Source organism: Chiloscyllium plagiosum, unplaced genomic scaffold (genome assembly GCF_037043375.1).
Source record: "Chiloscyllium plagiosum isolate Xiang-an unplaced genomic scaffold, Cpla_swu_hap1 HiC_scaffold_37, whole genome shotgun sequence".
Taxonomy (NCBI): domain Eukaryota; kingdom Metazoa; phylum Chordata; class Chondrichthyes; order Orectolobiformes; family Hemiscylliidae; genus Chiloscyllium; species Chiloscyllium plagiosum.
In genome coordinates this window covers 9,142,858-9,166,578 of record NW_028270175.1, presented here as the reverse complement: position 1 = coordinate 9,166,578, position 23,721 = coordinate 9,142,858, and the positions used below count along the sequence as shown (strand labels likewise).

The 23,721-nt window shown below is 48.3% G+C and overlaps 1 long non-coding RNA gene across 1 annotated transcript in view; it reads left to right on the top strand.

Moving 5' to 3' along the window:
- LOC148139757 (uncharacterized) overlaps positions 1–14,960 on the top strand; it is a 54,283-nt gene extending 39,323 nt beyond the window's left edge. The window contains exon 3 of the long non-coding RNA XR_015753515.1: positions 14,880–14,960. This is a non-coding gene — a long non-coding RNA (uncharacterized LOC148139757). The remainder of the gene's footprint in view (positions 1–14,879) is intronic.
- The last annotated feature ends 8,761 nt before the right edge of the window (positions 14,961–23,721 follow it).

The following is a 23,721-nucleotide window of genomic DNA, read 5'->3' as shown; positions in this document are numbered from 1 at the left end:
ATGACTGCTACACTGGGAGACCACCTCTAATGGACACCACTGTTACACTGGGAGACTGACAGAAATGGACACGACTGTGACACTGGGAGACTGACCTCTCCTGGACACGACTGCTACACTGGGAGACCGCCTCTAATGGACACAACTGTTACACTGGGAGACCGACCCCTCCTGGACACGACTGTTACACTGCGAGAACGACCCTAATGGACACGACTGTTACACTGGGAGACTGACGTCTCCTGGACACCACTGTTACACTGGGAGACCGTCCTTAATGTGCACGACTATTACACTGGGAGACTGTCCCTCATGGACACGACTGTTACACTAGGAGACCGCCCCTAATGGACACAACTGTTACACTGGGAGACTGTCCCTAATGGACACGACTGTTACACTAGGAGACTGTCCCTAATGGACACGACTGTTACACTAGGAGACTGTCCCTAATGGACACGACTGCTACACTGGGAGACCGTCCCTAATGGACACGACTGTTACACTGGGAGACCGCCGCAAATGGACACGACTGTTACACTGGGAGACCGCCGCAAATGGATATGACTGTTACACTGGGTGACGTTCCCTAATGGACACGAATATTACACTAGGAGACTGACCTCTCCTGGACACCACTGTTAGACTGGGGGACCGTCCTTAATGTGCACGACTGTTACACTGGGAGACCATCCCTAATGGACACGACTGTCAGACTGGGAGACTGACCTCTCCTGGAAAGGACTGCTACACTGGGAGACGGCCCCAAATGGACACGACTGTTACACTGGGAGACCGACCCTAATGGACACGACTGTTACACTGGGTGACGATCCCTAATGAACACGATTGTTACACTGGGAGACTGACCCTAATGGACATGACAGTTACACTGGGAGACTGCCTCTAATAGATACGACAGTTACCCTGGGAGACAGACCTCACCTGGACACAACTGTTACACTAGAAGAACGCTCCTAAAGGATACGACTGTTACACTGGGTGACGATCCCTAATGGACACGAATATTACACTGGGAGACTGACCTCTCCTGGACACCACTGTTACACTGGAAGACCGTCCTTAATGGACACGACAGTTACACTGGGAGACTGTCCCTAATGGACACAACAGTTATACTGGGAGACTGACCTCTCCTGGAAACGACTGTTACACTGGGAGACCGATCTGATGGACATGACTGTTACACTGGGAGACTGTTCCTAATGGACACAATAGTTACACTGGGAGACAGACCCTAATGGACACGACTGTTACAGTGGGAGAGTGACCTCTTCTGGACACGACTGTTACACTCGGCGACCGACCCTAATGGACACGATTGTTACGCTCGGACACCGACCCTAATGGACACGACTGCTACACTGGGAGACCGTCCCTAATGGACATGGTTGTTACACTGGGAGACCGTCCCTAATGGACACGACTGATACTCTGGGAAACTGACCCTAATGGACACGACTGTTCCACTGGGAGACTGACCTCTCCTGCACAGCACTATTACACTGGGAGACCATCCTAAATGGCCACGACTGTTACCCTGGGAAACTGACCCTAATGGACACGACTGTTATACTGGGAGACTGACCTCTCCTGGAAATGACTGCTACACTGGGAGACCGTCCTTAATGGGCACGACTGTGACACTGGGAGACCGCCACTAATGGACATGACTGTTGTACTGGGAGACTGACCTCTCCTGGACACGACTTTTACACTGGGAGACCGATCCTAAAGGACACGACAGTTACACTGGAAGACCGACCTTATGGACATGACTGTTACACTGGGAGCCCATCCCTAATGGGCACGACTGATACACTGGGAGACTGACCTCTCCTGGACACCACTGTTACACTGGCAGACCGTCCTAAATGGGCACAACTGTTACACTGGGAGACCGACCTAATGGACACTACTGTTACACTGGGAGACCGCCCCTAATGGACTCGATAGTTACACTGGGAGACCCCCCCTAATAGACATGACTGTCACACTGGGAGACAGACCCTAATAGACACGAATGTTACACTGGGAGACTGACCTCTCCGGGACACCACTGTTACGCTGGGAAACTGACCCTACTGGACACGACTGTTACACTGGGAGACCGACCCTAATGAACATGAGTGTTACACTGGGAAACTGACCCTAATGGATATGACTGTTACACTGGGAGACCGACCCCTCCTGGACACGACTGTTATACTGGGAGACTGACCTCTCCTGGAAATGACTGCTACACTGGGAGACCGTCCTTAATGGGCACGACTGTGACACTGGGAGACCGCCACTAATGGACATGACTGTTGTACTGGGAGACTGACCTCTCCTGGACACGACTTTTACACTGGGAGACCGATCCTAAAGGACACGACAGTTACACTGGAAGACCGACCTTATGGACATGACTGTTACACTGGGAGCCCATCCCTAATGGGCACGACTGTTACACTGGGAGACTGACCTCTCCTGGACACCACTGTTACACTGGCAGACCGTCCTAAATGGGCACAACTGTTACACTGGGAGACCGACCTAATGGACACTACTGTTACACTGGGAGACCGCCCCTAATGGACTCGATAGTTACACTGGGAGACCCCCCCTAATAGACATGACTGTCACACTGGGAGACAGACCCTAATAGACACGAATGTTACACTGGGAGACTGACCTCTCCGGGACACCACTGTTACGCTGGGAAACTGACCCTACTGGACACGACTGTTACACTGGGAGACCGACCCTAATGAACACGACTGCTACACTGGGAGACCGTCCCTAATGGACACGACTGTTACACTGGGAGACCGCCGCAAATGGACACGACTGTTACACTGGGAGACCGCCGCAAATGGATATGACTGTTACACTGGGTGACGTTCCCTAATGGACACGAATATTACACTAGGAGACTGACCTCTCCTGGACACCACTGTTAGACTGGGGGACCGTCCTTAATGTGCACGACTGTTACACTGGGAGACCATCCCTAATGGACACGACTGTCAGACTGGGAGACTGACCTCTCCTGGAAAGGACTGCTACACTGGGAGACGGCCCCAAATGGACACGACTGTTACACTGGGAGACCGACCCTAATGGACACGACTGTTACACTGGGTGACGATCCCTAATGAACACGATTGTTACACTGGGAGACTGACCCTAATGGACATGACAGTTACACTGGGAGACTGCCTCTAATAGATACGACAGTTACCCTGGGAGACAGACCTCGCCTGGACACAACTGTTACACTAGAAGAACGCTCCTAAAGGATACGACTGTTACACTGGGTGACGATCCCTAATGGACACGAATATTACACTGGGAGACTGACCTCTCCTGGACACCACTGTTACACTGGAAGACCGTCCTTAATGGACACGACAGTTACACTGGGAGACTGTCCCTAATGGACACAACAGTTATACTGGGAGACTGACCTCTCCTGGAAACGACTGTTACACTGGGAGACCGATCTGATGGACATGACTGTTACACTGGGAGACTGTTCCTAATGGACACAATAGTTACACTGGGAGACAGACCCTAATGGACACGACTGTTACAGTGGGAGAGTGACCTCTTCTGGACACGACTGTTACACTCGGCGACCGACCCTAATGGACACGATTGTTACGCTCGGACACCGACCCTAATGGACACGACTGCTACACTGGGAGACCGTCCCTAATGGACATGGTTGTTACACTGGGAGACCGTCCCTAATGGACACGACTGATACTCTGGGAAACTGACCCTAATGGACACGACTGTTCCACTGGGAGACTGACCTCTCCTGCACAGCACTATTACACTGGGAGACCATCCTAAATGGCCACGACTGTTACCCTGGGAAACTGACCCTAATGGACACGACTGTTATACTGGGAGACTGACCTCTCCTGGAAATGACTGCTACACTGGGAGACCGTCCTTAATGGGCACGACTGTGACACTGGGAGACCGCCACTAATGGACATGACTGTTGTACTGGGAGACTGACCTCTCCTGGACACGACTTTTACACTGGGAGACCGATCCTAAAGGACACGACAGTTACACTGGAAGACCGACCTTATGGACATGACTGTTACACTGGGAGCCCATCCCTAATGGGCACGACTGTTACACTGGGAGACTGACCTCTCCTGGACACCACTGTTACACTGGCAGACCGTCCTAAATGGGCACAACTGTTACACTGGGAGACCGACCTAATGGACACTACTGTTACACTGGGAGACCGCCCCTAATGGACTCGATAGTTACACTGGGAGACCCCCCCTAATAGACATGACTGTCACACTGGGAGACAGACCCTAATAGACACGAATGTTACACTGGGAGACTGACCTCTCCGGGACACCACTGTTACGCTGGGAAACTGACCCTACTGGACACGACTGTTACACTGGGAGACCGACCCTAATGAACACGACTGCTACACTGGGAGACCGTCCCTAATGGACACGACTGTTACACTGGGAGACCGCCGCAAATGGACACGACTGTTACACTGGGAGACCGCCGCAAATGGATATGACTGTTACACTGGGTGACGTTCCCTAATGGACACGAATATTACACTAGGAGACTGACCTCTCCTGGACACCACTGTTAGACTGGGGGACCGTCCTTAATGTGCACGACTGTTACACTGGGAGACCATCCCTAATGGACACGACTGTCAGACTGGGAGACTGACCTCTCCTGGAAAGGACTGCTACACTGGGAGACGGCCCCAAATGGACACGACTGTTACACTGGGAGACCGACCCTAATGGACACGACTGTTACACTGGGTGACGATCCCTAATGAACACGATTGTTACACTGGGAGACTGACCCTAATGGACATGACAGTTACACTGGGAGACTGCCTCTAATAGATACGACAGTTACCCTGGGAGACAGACCTCACCTGGACACAACTGTTACACTAGAAGAACGCTCCTAAAGGATACGACTGTTACACTGGGTGACGATCCCTAATGGACACGAATATTACACTGGGAGACTGACCTCTCCTGGACACCACTGTTACACTGGAAGACCGTCCTTAATGGACACGACAGTTACACTGGGAGACTGTCCCTAATGGACACAACAGTTATACTGGGAGACTGACCTCTCCTGGAAACGACTGTTACACTGGGAGACCGATCTGATGGACATGACTGTTACACTGGGAGACTGTTCCTAATGGACACAATAGTTACACTGGGAGACAGACCCTAATGGACACGACTGTTACAGTGGGAGAGTGACCTCTTCTGGACACGACTGTTACACTCGGCGACCGACCCTAATGGACACGATTGTTACGCTCGGACACCGACCCTAATGGACACGACTGCTACACTGGGAGACCGTCCCTAATGGACATGGTTGTTACACTGGGAGACCGTCCCTAATGGACACGACTGATACTCTGGGAAACTGACCCTAATGGACACGACTGTTCCACTGGGAGACTGACCTCTCCTGCACAGCACTATTACACTGGGAGACCATCCTAAATGGCCACGACTGTTACCCTGGGAAACTGACCCTAATGGACACGACTGTTATACTGGGAGACTGACCTCTCCTGGAAATGACTGCTACACTGGGAGACCGTCCTTAATGGGCACGACTGTGACACTGGGAGACCGCCACTAATGGACATGACTGTTGTACTGGGAGACTGACCTCTCCTGGACACGACTTTTACACTGGGAGACCGATCCTAAAGGACACGACAGTTACACTGGAAGACCGACCTTATGGACATGACTGTTACACTGGGAGCCCATCCCTAATGGGCACGACTGTTACACTGGGAGACTGACCTCTCCTGGACACCACTGTTACACTGGCAGACCGTCCTAAATGGGCACAACTGTTACACTGGGAGACCGACCTAATGGACACTACTGTTACACTGGGAGACCGCCCCTAATGGACTCGATAGTTACACTGGGAGACCCCCCCTAATAGACATGACTGTCACACTGGGAGACAGACCCTAATAGACACGAATGTTACACTGGGAGACTGACCTCTCCGGGACACCACTGTTACGCTGGGAAACTGACCCTACTGGACACGACTGTTACACTGGGAGACCGACCCCTCCTGGACACGACTGTTACACTGGGAGACCGACTCTAATGGACACAACTGTTACACTGAGAAACTGACCCCACTGGACACGACTGTTACACTGAGAAACTGACCCTACTGGACACGACTATTACACTGGGAGACTGACCTCTCCGGGACACTACTGTTACACTGGGAGACCATCCTTAATGGGCACGACTGTTACACTGGGAGACCGACCCTAATGGACACGACTGTTAAACTGATGGACCACCTCTAATGGACACAACTGTTAAACTGGGAGACCGCACCTAATGGACACGACTGTTACACTGGGAGACTGACCTCTCCTCGACACGACTGTTACACTGGGAGACCAACCCTAATGGACACGACTGTTACACTGGGAGACCGTCCCTAATGGACACGACTGTTACATTGGGAGACCGACCCTAATGGACACAACTGTTACATTGGGAGGTGACCCCTCCTGGACACAACTGTTACACTGGGAGACAGCACCTAATGGACATGATTGTTACACAGGGTGACGATCCCTAATGGACACAGCTGTTACACTGGGAGACCGCCCTTAATGGACACGGCTGTTACACTGGGAGACCATCCCTAATGGACATGACTGTTGTACTGGGAGACTGATCTCTCCTGGACACGACTGTTACACTGGGAAACTGACCCAAATGGACATGACTGTTACACTGGGAGACTGACTTCTCCGGGACACGACTGTTACACTGGGAGACCGACCCTAGTGGACACGACTGTTACACTGGGAGACCGTCCCTAATGGACACGACTGTTACACTGGGAGACTGATCTCTCCTGGACACGACTGTTACACTGGGAAACCGTCCCTATTGAGCACGACTGTTACATTGGAAGGTGACCCCTCCTGGACACGACTGTTACACTCGGAGACCGCACCTAATGGACATGACTGTTACACAGGGTGACGATCGTAATGGACACGACTGTTGTACTGGGAGATCGACCCTAATGGACACGACTGTTACATTGGGAGACCATCCTTAATGGACACGACTGTTACACTGGGAGACCATCCTTAATGGACACGACTGTTACACTGGGAGACCATCCTTAATGGACACGACTGTTACACTGACCCCTGCCCTGGACACCACTGTTACACTGGGAGACCGTCCCTAATGGACACGACTGTTACAAAGGGAGACTGACATCTCCTGGACACCACTGTTACACTGGGAGACCGATCCTAATGGACACGACTGTTACATTGGGAGACCGTCCCTAATGGACACAACTGTTACATTGTGAGACCAACCCTAATGGGCATGACTGTTACACTGGGAGACCGCCCCTAATGGACATGACTGTTGTACTGGGAGACTGACCTCTCCTGGACACGACTTTTTCACTGGGCGACCGATCCTAAAGGACACGACTGTTACACTGGGAGCCCATCCCTAATGGACACGACTGTTACACTTGGGAGACTGACCTCTCCTGGACACCACTGTTACACTGGGAGACCGTCCGAAATGGGCACGACCGTTACACTGGGAGACTGACCTCTCCTCGACACGACTGTTACACTGGGGGACCGCTTCTAATGGACACGACTGTTACACTCGGAAACTGACCCTAATGGACACGACTGCTACACTGGGAAACTGACCCTTATGGACACGACTGCTACACTGGGAGACCGACCCTAATGGACACGACTGCTACATTGGGAGACCGACCCTAATGGACACGACTGCTACATTGGGAGACCGACTTCTCCTGGACACGACTGCTACACTGGGAGACCACCTCTAATGGACCCGACTGTTACACTGGGTGACGATCATTAATGGACACGACTGTTACACTGCGAGACTGACCTCTCCTGGACACAACTGTTACACTGGGAGACTGACCTCTCCTGGACACGACTCTTATACTGGGAGACCGTCCTAAATGGGTACGACTGTTACACTGGGAGAGCGCCCCTAATGGACATGACTGTTATACTGGGAGACTGACCTCTCCTCAACACTACTGTTACACTGGGAGACCGCCCCTAATGGACACGACTGTTACACTGGGAAACTGACCCTAATGGACACGACTGTTACACTGGGAGACCGCCCCTCATGGACACGACTGTTACACTGGGAAACTGACCCTAATGGACACGACTGCTACACTGGGAGACGGTACCTAATGGATACGACTGCTACACTGGGAGACCGTCCCTAATGGACATGACTGCTACATTGGGAGACCGACCCTAATGGACACGACTGTTACATTGGGAGACTGCCCCTAATGGACATGACTGTTACACTGGGAGACCGACCCCTCCCGGACATGACTGCTACACTGGGAGACCACCTCTAATGGACATGACTGTTACACTGGTGACGATCCTTAATGGACACGACTGTTACACTAGGAGACTGATCTCTCCCAGACACAACTGATCCACTGGGAAACCGACCCTAATGGACACGACTGTTACCTTGGGAGACCGACCCTAATGGACACGACTGTTACACTGCGAGACTGACCTTTCCTGGACACAACTGTTACACTGGGAGACCGTCCTAAATGGGTACGACTGTTACACTGGGAGAGTGCCCCTAATGGACATGACTGTTTAACTGGGAGGCCGTCCCTAATGGACACGACTGTTATACTGGGAGACCGACCCTAATGGACACGACTGCTACACTGGGAGACCGACCCTAATGGACACGACCGTTACAGTGGTAGTTCCTCCCGAATGAACACGACTGTTACACTGGAAGACAGACCTCTCCGGGACACCACTATTACACTGAGAGACCGTCCTTAATGGACGCAACTGTTACACTGGGAGACCGTCTCTAATGGACACGACTGTTACACTGGAAGACTGATCTCTCCTGGACACGACTATTACACTGGGAAACCGTCCCTATTGAGCACGACTGTTACATTGGAAGGTGACCCCTCCTGGACACAACTGTTACACTGGGAGACCGCACCTAATGGACATGACTGTTACACAGGGTGACGATCCCTAATGGACACGACTGTTACAGTGGGAGACCGTCCCTAATGGACACGACTGTTACACTGCGAGACTGACCTCTCCTGGACACGACTGTTACACTGGGAGACCATCCTTAATGGACATGACTTTTACACTGGGAGACTGACCCCTGCCCTGGACACCACTGTTACACTGGGAGACCGTCCCTAATGGACACGACTGTTACATAGGGAGACTGACCTCTCCTGGACACGACTGTTACACTGGGAGACCGATCCTAATGGACATGACTGTTACACGGGAAACTGACCCTAATGGACATGAGTGTTACACTGGGAGAGCGTCCCTAATGGACACGACTGTTACACTGGGAGACCGTCCCTAATGGACACGACGGTTACACTGCGAGACCGAACCTAATGGACACAACTGTTACACTGGGAGACCGTCCCTAATGGACACAACTGTTACACTGGGAGACCGACCCTAGTGGACACGACTGTTACACTGGGAGACTGATCTCTCCTGGACACGCCTGTTACACTGGGAGACCACCGCAAATGGACACGACTGTTACACTGGGTGACAATCCCGAATGGACATGACCTTTAGACTGGGTGACGATCCCTAATGGACACCACTGTGACACTGGGAGACCATCCCTAATGGACACGACTGTTACACTGGGTGATGATCCCTAATGGACACGACTGTTACACTGGGAGACTGACTTCTCCTGGACACCACTGTTACACTGGGAGACCGTCCTTAATGTGCACGACTGTTACACTGGGAGACCGTCCCTAATGGACACTACTGTCAGACTAGGAGACTGACCTCTCCTGGAAACGACTGCTACACTGGGTGACGATCCCTAATGGACACGACTGTTACACTGGGAGACCATCCCTAATGGACATGACTGTTACACTGGGAGACCGTCCCTAATAGACATGACTGTTACACTGTGAGACTGACCTCTCCTGGACACAACTGTTACACTGGGAGACTGACCTCTCCTGGACACGACTCTTACACTGGGAGACCGTCCTAAATGGGTACGACTGTTACACTGGGAGAGCGCCCCTAATGGACATGACTGTTTAACTGGGAGACCGTCCCTAATGGACATGACTGTTATACTGGGAGACTGACCTCTCCTCAACACGACTATTACACTGGGGGACCGTCCTAATGGACACGACTGTTACACTGGGAAACTGACCCTAATGGACACGACTGTTACACTGGGAGACCGCCCCTAATGGACACGACTGCTACACTGGGAAACTGACCCTAATGGAAACGACTGCTACACTGGGAGACGGTACCTAATGGACACGACTGCTACATTGGGAGACCGACCCTAATGGACACGACTGTTACATTGGGAGACTGCCCCTAATGGACATGACTGTTACACTGGGAGACTGATCTCTCCTGGACACGCCTGTTACACTGGGAGACCACCGCAAATGGACACGACTGTTACACTGGGTGACGATCCTGAATGGACACGACTGTTACACTGGGAGACTGACTTCTCCTGAACACCACTGTTACACTGGGAGACCGACCTAATGGACACTACTGTTACACTGGGAGATCGACCATAATGGATACCAATGTTACACTGGGAGACCAACCCTAATGGACACAACTGTTACACTGGGAGACTGTCTGTATTGGGCACGACTGTTACATTGGGAGGTGACCCCTCCTGGACAGAACTGTTACACTGGGAGACCGTCCTTAATGTGCACGACTGTTACACTGGGAGACCGTCCCTAATGGACACTACTGTCAGACTAGGAGACTGACCTCTCCTGGAAACGACTGCTACACTGGGAGACGGCCCCAATGGACACGACTGTTACACTGGGAGACCATCCCTAATGGACACGACTGTTACACTGGGAGACCGTCCCTAATGGACACGACTGTTACACTGGGAGACTGACCTCTCCTGGACACTGCTGTTACACTGGGACACTGACCCTAATGGACACGACTGTCAGACTGGGAGACTGACCTCTCCTGGACACGACTGTTACACTGGGAGACCGACCCCAATGGACACGACTGTTACACTGGGAGACTGCCTCTAATAGATACGACAGTTACACTGGGAGACAGACCTCCCCTGGACACAACTGTTACACTAGCAGACCGCTCCTAAAGGATACGACTGTTACACTGGGTGACGATCCCTAATGGACACGAATATTACACTGGGAGACTGACCTCTCCTGGACACCACTGTTACACGGGGAGACCGTCCTTAACGTGCATGACTGTTACACTGGGAGACTGCCCCTAATGGACACGACAGTTATACTGGGAGACTGACCTCTCCTGGAAACGACTGTTACACTGGGAGACCGTTCCTAATGGACACAACAGTTACACTGGGAGACCGACCCTAATGGACACGACTGTTACAGTGGGAGAGTGACCTCTTCTGGACACGATTGTTACACTCAGAGACCGACCCTAATGGACACGATTGTTACGCTCGGACACCGACCCTAATGGACACGACTGTTACACTGGGAGACAGACCCTAATGGACACGACTGTTACAGTGGGAGAGTGACCTCTTCTGGACACGACTGTTACACTCGGAGACCAACCCTAATGGACACGATTGTTACGCTCGGACACCGACCCTAATGGACACGACTGCTACATTGGGAGTCCGGCCCGAATGAACACGACGGTTACACTGGGAAACCGTCCCTAATGGACATGGTTGTTACACTGGGAAACTGACCATAATGGACACGACTGTTCCACTGGGAGACTGACCTCTCCTGGACACCACTGTTACACTGGGAGATCATCCTAAATGGGCACGACTGTTACACTGGGAGACTGACCTCTCCTGGACACCACTGTTACACTGGGAGATCATCCTAAATGGGCACGACTGTTACACTGGGAGACCGCCTCTAATGGACACGACGGTTACACTGGGAGACCGTCCTTAATGGGCACGACTGTTACACTGGGAGACCGCCCCGAATGGACATGACTGTTGTACTGGGAGACTGACCTCGCCTGGACACCACTGTTGCACTGGCAGACCGTCCTAAATGGGCACAACTGTTACACTGGGAGACCGACCTAATGGACACTACGGTTACACTGGGAGATCAACCATAATGGATACCAATGTTACACTGGGAGACCAACCCTAATGGACACAACTGTTACACTGGGAGACTGTCCGTATTGGGCACGACTGTTACATTGGGAGGTGACCCCTCCTGGACAGAACTGTTACACTGGGAGACCGCACCTAATGGACATGACTGTTACACAGGGTGACAATCCCTAATGGACACGACTGTGACAGTGGGAGACCGTCCCTAATGGACTCGACTGTTACACTGCGAGACTGACCTCTCCTGGACACCACTGTTACACTGGGAGACTGTCCCTAATGGACACGACTGTTACACTGGGAGACCGCCCCTAATGGGCACGACTGCTACACTGGGAGACCATCCCTAATGGATACGACTGTTACACTGGGAGAGCGACCTAAATGGGCAAACTGTTATACTGGGTGACGATCCCTAATGGACACGACTGTTACACTAGGAGACTGATCTCTCCTGGACACAACTGATCCACTGGGAAACCGACCCTAATGGACACGACTATTTCACTGGGAGACCGTCCCTAATGGACACGACTGTTATACTGGGAGACTGACCTCTCCTCGACACGACTGCTACACTGGGTGACCATCAGTAATGGACTCAACTGTTACACTGGGAGAATGACCTCCCCTGGACACGACTGCTTCACTGGGAGACCGCCCCTAATGGACACGACTGTTACACAGGGAGACCGTCCCTAATGGACACGACTGTTACACTGGGAGACCGTCCTTAATTGGCACGACTGTTACACTGGGAGACCGCTCTAATGGACAAGACTGTTACACTGGGAGACTGACCCCTCCTCGACACAACTGTTACACTGGGAGACCGACTCTAATGGACACGACTGTTACACTGGGAGACTGACCTCCCCTGGACACGACTGTTACACTGGGAGACCGTCCCTAATGGACACGACTGTTACACTGGGAGACTGACCCTAATGGTCACGACTGTTACACTGGGAAACTGACCCTAATGGACACGACTGTTACACTGGGAGACCGTCCCTAATGGACACGACTGTTACACTGGGAGACTGTCCCTAATGGAGAACAGCTGTGGATTTCCAGGGTGCAGAGAGATCTTTGTATTCTCATGCATGAATCACTGAAGGTTAGCACACAGGTATACCATGTCATCAAGAGCATGTGATTCTATTATGAGAGGAATTGGACCTAACAAGGATGTTACACTTCAGTTATATAGGACATCACTGAGACCACACCTCAAATACTATCGACTCAAGTAGAATGTATAGTCAGATTTGAAATCAGATCAGCCATGAAGGGCCGAATGACCTACAATTATTCCTTGTCGTCATTTCTCTGTAATAGCAATTAGATTTAAAATATTTCTCCCTATTTATGGTCATGAGATTTTGAAGAAAGTGTAGAAACACGTTGAATGATATATACCACAATCTTGGATGATTGTACACACCCACATGACCATGAACAAATGAACCAATCAACCTCTTAACGTCCCTCCGTACTTACATAAATGAAGATTGTGATCCCTGGTCTTCCCTCTAATCTTTGAAATAATTTGTCTATACAAACACAATCGAATCCCAACTTCTTCATATCAATCTGAGATGTGTAGAAATCTTTGGAATGCTTGGAGATTCCTACGACTAAAGCCAATTTGAAAATATTACATTGAGAAAATCTCCCTTGTGTTACAGTCAAACTAGACTTTTAAAAAATCTCATGATTTTTTTTACGGGTGGTACGGTGGCACAGAGGTTAGCACTGCTGCCTCACAGCGCCAGAGACCCGCATTCAATTCCTGCCTCAGACAACTGTCTGTGTGGAGTTTGCACATTTCTCCCCGTGTCTGCGTGGGTTTCCTCCGGGTGCTCCAGTTTCCTCCCACAGTCCAAAAATGTGCAGGTTAGGTGAATTGGCCATGCTGAATTGCCTATAGTGTTAGGTGAAGGGGTAAATGTAGAGGAATGGGTCTGGGTGGGTTGCTCTTCAGAGGGTCAATGTGGACTGACTTGTTGGGCTGAAGGGCCTGTTTCCACACTGTAAGCAATCTAATCTAATCTTAAACAACTGTTTCAAAGAGGCTCCAATTAGAATGAAAAATATCAGCAGAATATATTATGTAGTGCAACATGTTAAAATACTGTTGAAATCTTTCTGCTTGCAAATATTCATGAATTCACTACAAAACAAAATTATAATGATCCACCTTCTTGTGTCCATTTCTCCTAATTGAAATAAAAAATCTTGCCTCATCTTTTTCTTTGACATTGATTTCGTTCAATGTTTCTCATCTGCCAAAATCTGCTGGAGACTCAGGTCTGATGCACATACAGAACATGAAGATGGATAACTGTGACTAAGATGATTCTGGTTTAAACTAATGTGTTTACAAAGTTTTACATCAATGTCTGCTTTATGGATATGACTTGTTATGTTTTCTAACAGGAACTGACATTTTTATTAAAATACCACTGGGAGATGTTTAATAAATCTTTTGAATTGATTAACTTAATTTGTTGGAAGGATATATAGATAGAAAATATTATCACTTTTTCAATATTTGTCTCCTTGCAGCTTCACTGCTTTTTAGTCCAGTCCCTTGATTCCCGAACATGGATATTGATGTGGAAATAGGAAATATAACCTTGGATTATCTGCTGCCCAACATCTATCAACAATGACATTTCACAGGCGCATATCAGAAAGAAATGACAACAAGCCTCATGAGGAGACATTAGAATAAGTGTCCACAGGTTTGACTAAAGAGGTGGCTTTTGAACATCTTGAAGGAGACAGAGAGAATAAGAATGTGGAGAGTATTAGGGACGAAATTTCAGATTTAAGTGAGGCCACAATCAGCAGTGGAAGGGTGAAGGAAGTCGTGGATGCAGAGGAAGCTTGATTTGCAAGAACATAGGGACTAGTTTGGAGAAAGTCACAGAGAAAGGGAGGAACAGGTTCATTATGGGATTCAAACAAGAGTGAAAATTTTAGATGTGTGTAGAATAGGTCAGGGGGCAGGGCTGATCTGGGTGAATGGAGTTTGGTGCAAGTCCCAGGAAAGTGCACATTTATACATACACACACACATCAGGTCAGATTTGTGTCAAGCTGTTACACTCATCAGCAATGCTCTCACACAAAACAATGGCTAGTTGGCTAACTGGGTAAGATATCAGGGACTGCCAATCTTTGTAAAATAACATTCCAATTCAGTTTTGTTGCCTGTGACAGAAAAGACTAGACACAATAAAATCATCGGAGGGAGTTGGCACAGTGACAATGTCACTGAACCTGTATCCCAACGGTGTATGCTACTGCTCTGGGGAGACATATGTAATGGGGGGGGGTTTGAAATCAATATTAATTTATCGGTGCAGTGGTAGTGTCTCCACCTCTGGGCCTGAAGGCATGGGGTCAAGTTTCACATCATAAAGCCTCCAAATTACCCTCCAATTAAAAGAGAATTAATCAGCTGTTAGAGGCTGTTTGATTGGATTAGATTCCCTACAGCGTGGAAACAGGCCCTTCTGCCCAACAAGTTCACACTGTCCCTCCGAAGAGTAATCCACCCAGACTCACTTCCCTCTCATGCAGCTAACATTGGCAATTTAACAAGGCCAATTCACCCGACCTGCACATCATTGGACATGGGAGGAAACCCACGCAGACACGGGGAAAATGTACAAACTACGCACAAACAGTCACCCAAGGCTGGAATCGAACCTTGGACCCTGGTGCTATGAGGCAGCAGCGCTACCCACTGAGCCACCATGCTATCCCACACCTACCTGTGTGTGCCAGTTCTCTGAAGGAGTTACACATTCCTCACAGCCTGCAATGTTTCCTCTCTCCAGTCACTATTCAGTCCTGTTTTGAAAGCTGCCATTGAACTGTTGGTATCGCCATTTGAGGTACTGCATTCCAGATTGGAAGAACTCGTTGAGTTTAAGCAAAAGTTGCCATTTACTCCCTGGCATATTTGCCTATTGCTTTCAATGTGTAATCTCTAGGTACCTACATCCCTGCTAGTGGTAACTGTTTCTGCCCCTATCCACTTGATAAATATAATTTTGAGGACTGGTAAATCTTCCCTCAACCATCCAGTAGAACAATCTTCCCGTATTGAGAAATGGGGTTCTGGATGATGTACAAACACAGGAACAACTCATTTACATTCAAAGCGTTCCTCCTTCTGTGTGATAACGGAGTAAATATGATCTAAAGTTAAAGAGAGATACGTAGCATCAAAGTTTCTGTGTGCAAATTCTATTTAATCTAAGGAAAAAAAAAGTCATTCCAAACCTGAAAATGGCATAAGCTAAATTTAGTTCTGGATATAATGGAAATGATCCACATTTGCTGCTGAATTTAACATTTTATAATTTGGAACTCTCAACATTGTGTGAAAGACAAAAGGTCTGAATGATTTAGCAAATGATGGATTGCTCAGAGCCATTTACAATCATAGCATGAAGAAAATTCATGTTATGTGAGCAATTTTAAAATTATTCTCTTCTCACACATCATCCACATCATTTTTAACTGCCTTGTTCATGCCAGTCCTAAGAATACCCTGCAAGCAGTGCTTTTAAGGAATAATACATTAATATGTTAACAGTGGGCTATCTTAATATTCCAAAGCCTCTTTTAAACTTAGCAAACAGACAACAGCCAAAAAGAAATCTGCACTAAATCAGTCAAAAGTCAAATTCTTGTAAAAGTTTTACTTTAAAGGCACAAAATGAATTTCAAACACGAGAATGAAAAAGCAGTAAAATAGGTCTGAGTGAATGAGTTCTTAAAAATAAATTATTTAGAATTTGCATAAGAAATGCAGATGTGATCAAACTCATCCACAGTGTGCAACTCAAATTGTTCATGCTCATATATTGTCACCAATAATCTCCATGATTGAATCAAGTTCAGAGTGCTTAAATTACTTATTTAATAGCTATGCTTTTTTAAAATCCCAAACATACACCCTCCTTCAACTTTCTGCTGAGTCCTTCCTTTGGTTTGAATTTCTAGATTTCTTGGTAACCATTTTAAAGTTCCATGTACTACACAGGGCACACAAAATGGATGTAGCAAAGCATGAAATGATTGGATGCTCATAGGAAAAGAGTCTTAAATCACTGTCAGCTTGGCTTAGTGGGTAGCATACTTATCTCTGATCGAGAGAATTGAGAAATCCTTCACTGTGACACTTCAGTGCAACATTGGGCAAAGTTCTATATCATTCTCAATCCTTTTCAAGGGAACTTTAAATGTTTTGTTACATAATTCAAAAAGCAGGGGAATTCTCCCAGAATAGTAGTCCACCTCTCTGATTTAAGCAGGACCCCAGAGTGGATTTTATTTTGGTTACTATTTCATGGATCTTGCCTTGTGCACCAATGGGTGTCAAATTTGCCAACCTCGTGAAGGTGACCGTGCTTCAATGAAATGGATTACTTGCAGATGTCCAAGTGTTTTGATAAAACACTGTACAATTACTTCTCCATTGTTACACCATTCACATTAGCCTATTTAAAACATTTTTATGGTTGACTTTTTTAATAGATACTTTTATTGGAAAAAAAGGAAATTTAAAAACATTTTTTACAAAATTATGAAGTAATACAAACAAGTATAAACACCAATATAAAATTAAATAGATAAGAAAAAAAGAAATAAATAATAACCCAACTAACGACTAATCTATCCTACAAACAACCAAAACATAAAATAGAATATCATACATTACTAGTGAAAAATAAAGGAATAATTAAATAACTAAGTACATGCTTAAAATGGATTTACATCAAGTCATAATAAAACCCGTATTTATACGGGATTCCTCCTCCCAGGGGGCCCCCGGACCAGCCAGAACCACCACAGCCAGACAAAAGCCCTTGATAGTATGACTGAAATATCTGTGGTGATATAGTTCAAAAAGGGCTGCCATATTTTATAGAATAATTCAATTTTTTGGTGCACCATATTTGTGAGGAAGTCAAGGGGGATATATTCCATGATTAACCTGTGCCAATTCGAAGGTCCTGGAGGACCCTCAGCTGCCCAATTCACTAAGATATTTTTCCTTGCACAAAAGGTGAGAATGGAAAATAGTTTCCTCCCGTGCACGTCCAGGCAGGGCAAGTCTGAAAAGCCCAGGGAAGAGACACTGGATCCAATCTAATCTCCGTACCTAAGATCTCTGTCAGGGCATTCACTACTCTGTCCCAGTACCTACAGATCTTGTAATATGTCCATAAACAGTGCGTGAGAGTGCCCACTTCAATTTTGCATTTAGGACGCATTGGGGATGCTCGTACCTTAAATTTTGCCAGTCGTTCTGGTGCTATATGAGCCCTATGGAGTATCTTTAATTGAATAGCTTGAGTTCTATTCCAAATAGAGATCTTTCTGGCATTTTCCCAGATGTCCTCCCACATTTCTAGAGGGATTTCTAACCCCAAATCTTGGTTCCATGTTTTAAACAGTCATTCCATGTCCTTCGATATCTCATTATATAAGAAGTGATAAAGAGTACTGACCAAGGGTGGACCCATTGGCCATAGCACTCTTCTCTCCCTATCCGATTTGTAGGGACTGTCTAATAATGTGGTCTTCTGTATATAATCTCGTATTTGGAAATACCGAAAAAGGTCCCTGTTAGGCAGTCCAAACTTCTCGTGCAACTGCTCAAAAGACATCATAACCTCCCCATCGAACAGGTCTCCCAAGCAGGAGATACCTCTGGACCTCCAGGTTTTAAATGTAGTGTCTGTCAGCCCTGGCTGAAAACCCGGTGCTCCCACTATAGGAGTATAAGGAGAGGTTTTCGGTAAGTTATCCTCCTCTTGCCGCATTATCCTCCAGACTTTAATTGTACTTAATACAATCGGGCCTTTGCAATAGTCCATAATAGCTCTCATCTTATCCATAAATAAAAGATTGATGAGGGGGCATTTTGTTTGTGAGGTCTCAATGTCTAACCAAATTGATTGTGGGTCACAAGAGACCCAATCCATTACATAGGATAATAAAGAGCCCAACTGATACCTCCTAAAGTCTGGAAACTCCAGTCCTCCCCTTGCCTGTGGAAGCTGCAGCTTCTCTCATTTGATAAGGGGCTGTCTATGATTCCAAATAAAGGAACCAAGCCAGACGTGTAGCTTATGCAATGCCAGTCTCGGCAACATCAGAGGGAGCATTCTCATAGGATATAGGAAACAACCTCTCACCCTCACAATGCATAGCCCAACCTCTCACCCTCACAACGCGCAGGCCTCTAATCCCTCTGCTCCAATCCTGACCTCACCATCAAGCCAGCAGAAAAAGGGGGCGCAGTGGTAGTCTGGCGCACTGACCTCTACACTGCTGAAGCCAAACGCCAACTCGAGGACACCTCTTCCTACTGCCCACTCGACCATGACCCCACCCCCCATCACCTCCCAAACCATCCAGAACCTCATCACCTCAGGAGATCTCCCACCCACAGCTTCCAACCTCATAGTCCGGGAACCCTGCACTGCCCGGTTCTACCTCCTTTCAAAGATCCACAAGCCTGACCACCCTGGCCGACCCATTGTCTCAGCATGTTCCTGCCTCACTGAACTCATCTCTACTGACCTCGACACTGTCCTAATCTCCCTAGTCCAGGAACTCCACACATACGTTCGAGACACCACCCACGCCCTCCACCTCCTCCAAGACTTCCGTTTCCCCGGCCCCCAACGCCTCATCTTCACCATGGATATCCAATCCCTCTACACCTCCCATCCGCCATGACCAGGGCCTCCAAGCCCTCCGTTTCTTCCTCTCCCAACGTCCCCAACAATACCCTTCCACCGACACTCTCATTCGTTTGGCAAAACAGGTCCTCACCCTTAACAATTTCTCCTTCGAATCCTCCCACTTCCTCCAGATCAAAGGGGTAGCCATGGGCACTTGTATGGGACCCAGCTATGCCTGTCTCTTTGTTGGTTACGTAGAACAGTCGATCTTCTGTAATTACACCGGCACCACTACCCACCTCTTCCTCCGCTACATTGATGACTGCATTGGCGCCACCTCATGCTCCCGTGAGGAGGTTGAGCAATTCATCAACTTCACCAACACATTCCACCCTGACCTTAAATTTACCTGGACCATCTCTGACACCTCCCTCCCCTTCCTGGACCTCTCCATCTCCATTAATGACAACCGACTTGACACCGACATTTCTTTACAAACCCGACTCCCACAGCTACCTGGATTACACCTCTTCCCACCCTACCTCCTACAAAAATGCCATCCCGTATTCCCAATTCCTCCGCCTCAGCCGTATCTGCTCCCAGGAGGACCAGTTCCACCACAGAACACACGAGATGGCGTCCTCCTTTAGAGACTGCAATTTCCCTTCCCACGTGCTTAAAGATACCCTCCAATGCATCTCATCCACATTCCGCACCTCTGCCCTCAGACCCCACCCCTCCAACCGTAACAAGGACAGAACGCCCCTGGTGCTCACCTTCCACCCTACCAACCTTCGCATAAACCAAATCATCCGCCGACATTTCTGCCACCTCCAAACAGACCCCACTACCAGGGATATATTTCCCTCCCCACCCCTTTCCGCCTTCCACAAAGACCGTTCCCTCCGTGACTACCTGGTCAGGTCCACGCGCCCCTACAACCCACCCTCCCATCCTGGCACTTTCCCCTGCCACCGCAGGAATTGCAAAACCTGCACCCACACCTCCTCCCTCACCTCCATCCAAGGCCCTAAAGGAGCCTTCCACATCCATCAAAGTTTTACCTGCACATCCACCAATATCATTTATTGTATCCGTTGCTCCCGATGCGGTCTCCTCTACATTGGGGAGACTGGACGCCTCTGAGCTGAGCGCTTTAGGGAACATCTCCAGGACACCAGCACCAAACAACCCCACCGCCCCATGGCCCAACATTTCAACTCCCCCTCCCGAGGACATGGAGGTCCTGGGCCCCCTTCACTGCCGCTCCCTCACCACCAGACGCCTGGAAGAAGAATGTCTCATGTCCCGCCTCAGAACACTTCAATCCCAGGGCATCAATGTGGACTTCAACAGTTTCCTCATTTCCCCTTCCCCCACCTTATCCCAGTTCCAAACTTCCAGCTCAGCACTGTCCCTATGACTTGTGCTACCTGCCTATCTTCTTTTCCACCTATCCACTCCACCCTCCCCGGCCCCCGACCTATCACCTTCATCCCCTCCCCCACTCACCTATTGTACTCTATGCTTTCTCCCCACCCCCACCCTCCTCTCACTTACCTCTCCACCCTTCAGGCTCTCTGCCTGTATTCCTGATGAAGGGCTTTTGCCCAAAACGTTGATTTTACTGCTCCTCTGATGCTGCCTGAACTGCTGTGCTTTTCCAGCAACACTAATCCAGAATCTGGTTTCCAGCATCTGCAGTCATTGCTTTTACCATAGGAGACGAGGTAGAATATTCAATTTAACTAGGGCTACTCTGCCTAACCAGGATATTTGGAGCTCTCCCCAGTGTTGTAGGTCCTGCCTTATTTTCTCTATTAGGTGCACAAAATTGGCTTTATACAGCTGACCAAATACTGGGGTGATAAAAATACCTCAGTATAGAAAACCCTCCAGTGACCACCAAAAGGGAAATCAAGATCCATCCAGTAAGTTGGATATACAGGCGAGACCACCCAACGGCATGGTCTCCAATTTCATAAAATTGATTTTATAGCCTGAGAACCTACTAAATAGATTGGTTACTTGAATTAGGTGGGGCATGGATATCAAAGGATTACTTAAGAAAAGGAGGGCATCATTTGCCTGGAGAGTGATTTTATGTTAACCCAAACCAACCCTTGGAGCTGCTCTGTTAGGGTCAGTACGTATAGCTTCTGCTCGTGGTTCGATTACTAGCATGAATAGCAATAATGAGAGAGGACATCCCTGACTACAGCCCCTACCAATACTGAAGCTATCAGAACCTAAACCATTGGTGATCACAGCTGCTTTGGTGTCATTGTATAATATTGAGACCCATTTAAAAAATACCTCTCCGACACCGAACCTTTCCAGTGTGTAAAAAAGATATGACCATTCGACCTGATCGAATGCCTTCTCTGCATCCAAGGAGACAACTAGCCCCAGTACTCTACCCTGTTGACAGGCTTGTATCAAATAAGACCCTTCTAATATTGTCAGTTGATCTACGGCCCTTGATAAACCCCGTCTGGTCCTCTTTTATGATGTATGGTAAGACCCTCTCCAGTCTGAATGCTAACATTGTAGAAAGGATTTTAAAATCCACATTTAGCAAGGATATTGGTCTATATGATGAGCAATCTTCTGGGGTCTTTCCTTTTTTAAGAATGAGAGAGATATTTGCTTCTCTCAGCAAAGGCAGGAGGCAGCCCTGACTATGTGATTAATTATACATGTCTATCAGTGGACCAGCCAGTTCCCCTGTAAATTCTTTATAACACTCAACCTGGAATCCGTCTGGTCCAGGCGCTTTGCCACTCTGAAGCTGTCTAATTGCATTGAGTACTTCCTGGGTTGCCAGGGCAGCATTCAGGATTGACACCTGCTCCGAGGTTAAGTCCAGCAAGGCCAAGTTTTTAAAGAAGCACTCCATCTTCTTCGTTCTAGCCTTACAGTCCTGCAATTTATACAGTTCAAAATAGAACTTTCTAAAGGCTGTATTGATTCTTTTATGATCACAAGTCAAAGTACCAGCACTTTCTCCAATGGACGTGATAGCCAGTTCTGTATCCAAATGGCTAGTTCTCCCTTTATTCCATGAGATCTAACCTTGCTAATCAGTCTCCTGTGGGGAGCCTTGTCGAATGCCTTACTGAAGTCCATATAGATCACATCTACTGCTCTGTCCTCATCAATCTTCTTTGTTACTTCTTCAAAAAACTCACTCAAGTTTGTGAGACATGGTATCCCACGCACAAAGCCATGTTGACTATTCCTAATCAGCCCCTGCCTTTCCACATACATGTACATCCTGTCTCTCAGGATTCCCCCCAACAACTTGCCCACCACTGAGGTCAGGCTAACCAGTCTATAGTTCCCTGGCTTGTCTTTACCGCCCTTCTTAAACAGTGGCACCACGTTTGCCAACCTCGTGTCTTCTGGCACTTCACTTGTGACTATCGATAATACAAATATCACAGCAAGAGGCCCAGCAATCACTTCTCTAGCTTCCCACAGAGCTCTTGGGTACACCTAATCAGGTCCTGGGGATTTATCCACCTTTAACCGTTTCAAGACATCCAGCACTGCCTCCTCTGTAATCTGGACATTTTGCAAGATGTCACCATCTATTTCCCTACAGTCTATATCTTCCATATCCTTTTCCACAGTAAATGCTGATGCAAAATATTCATTTAGTATCTCCCCCATTTTCTGTGGCTACACAC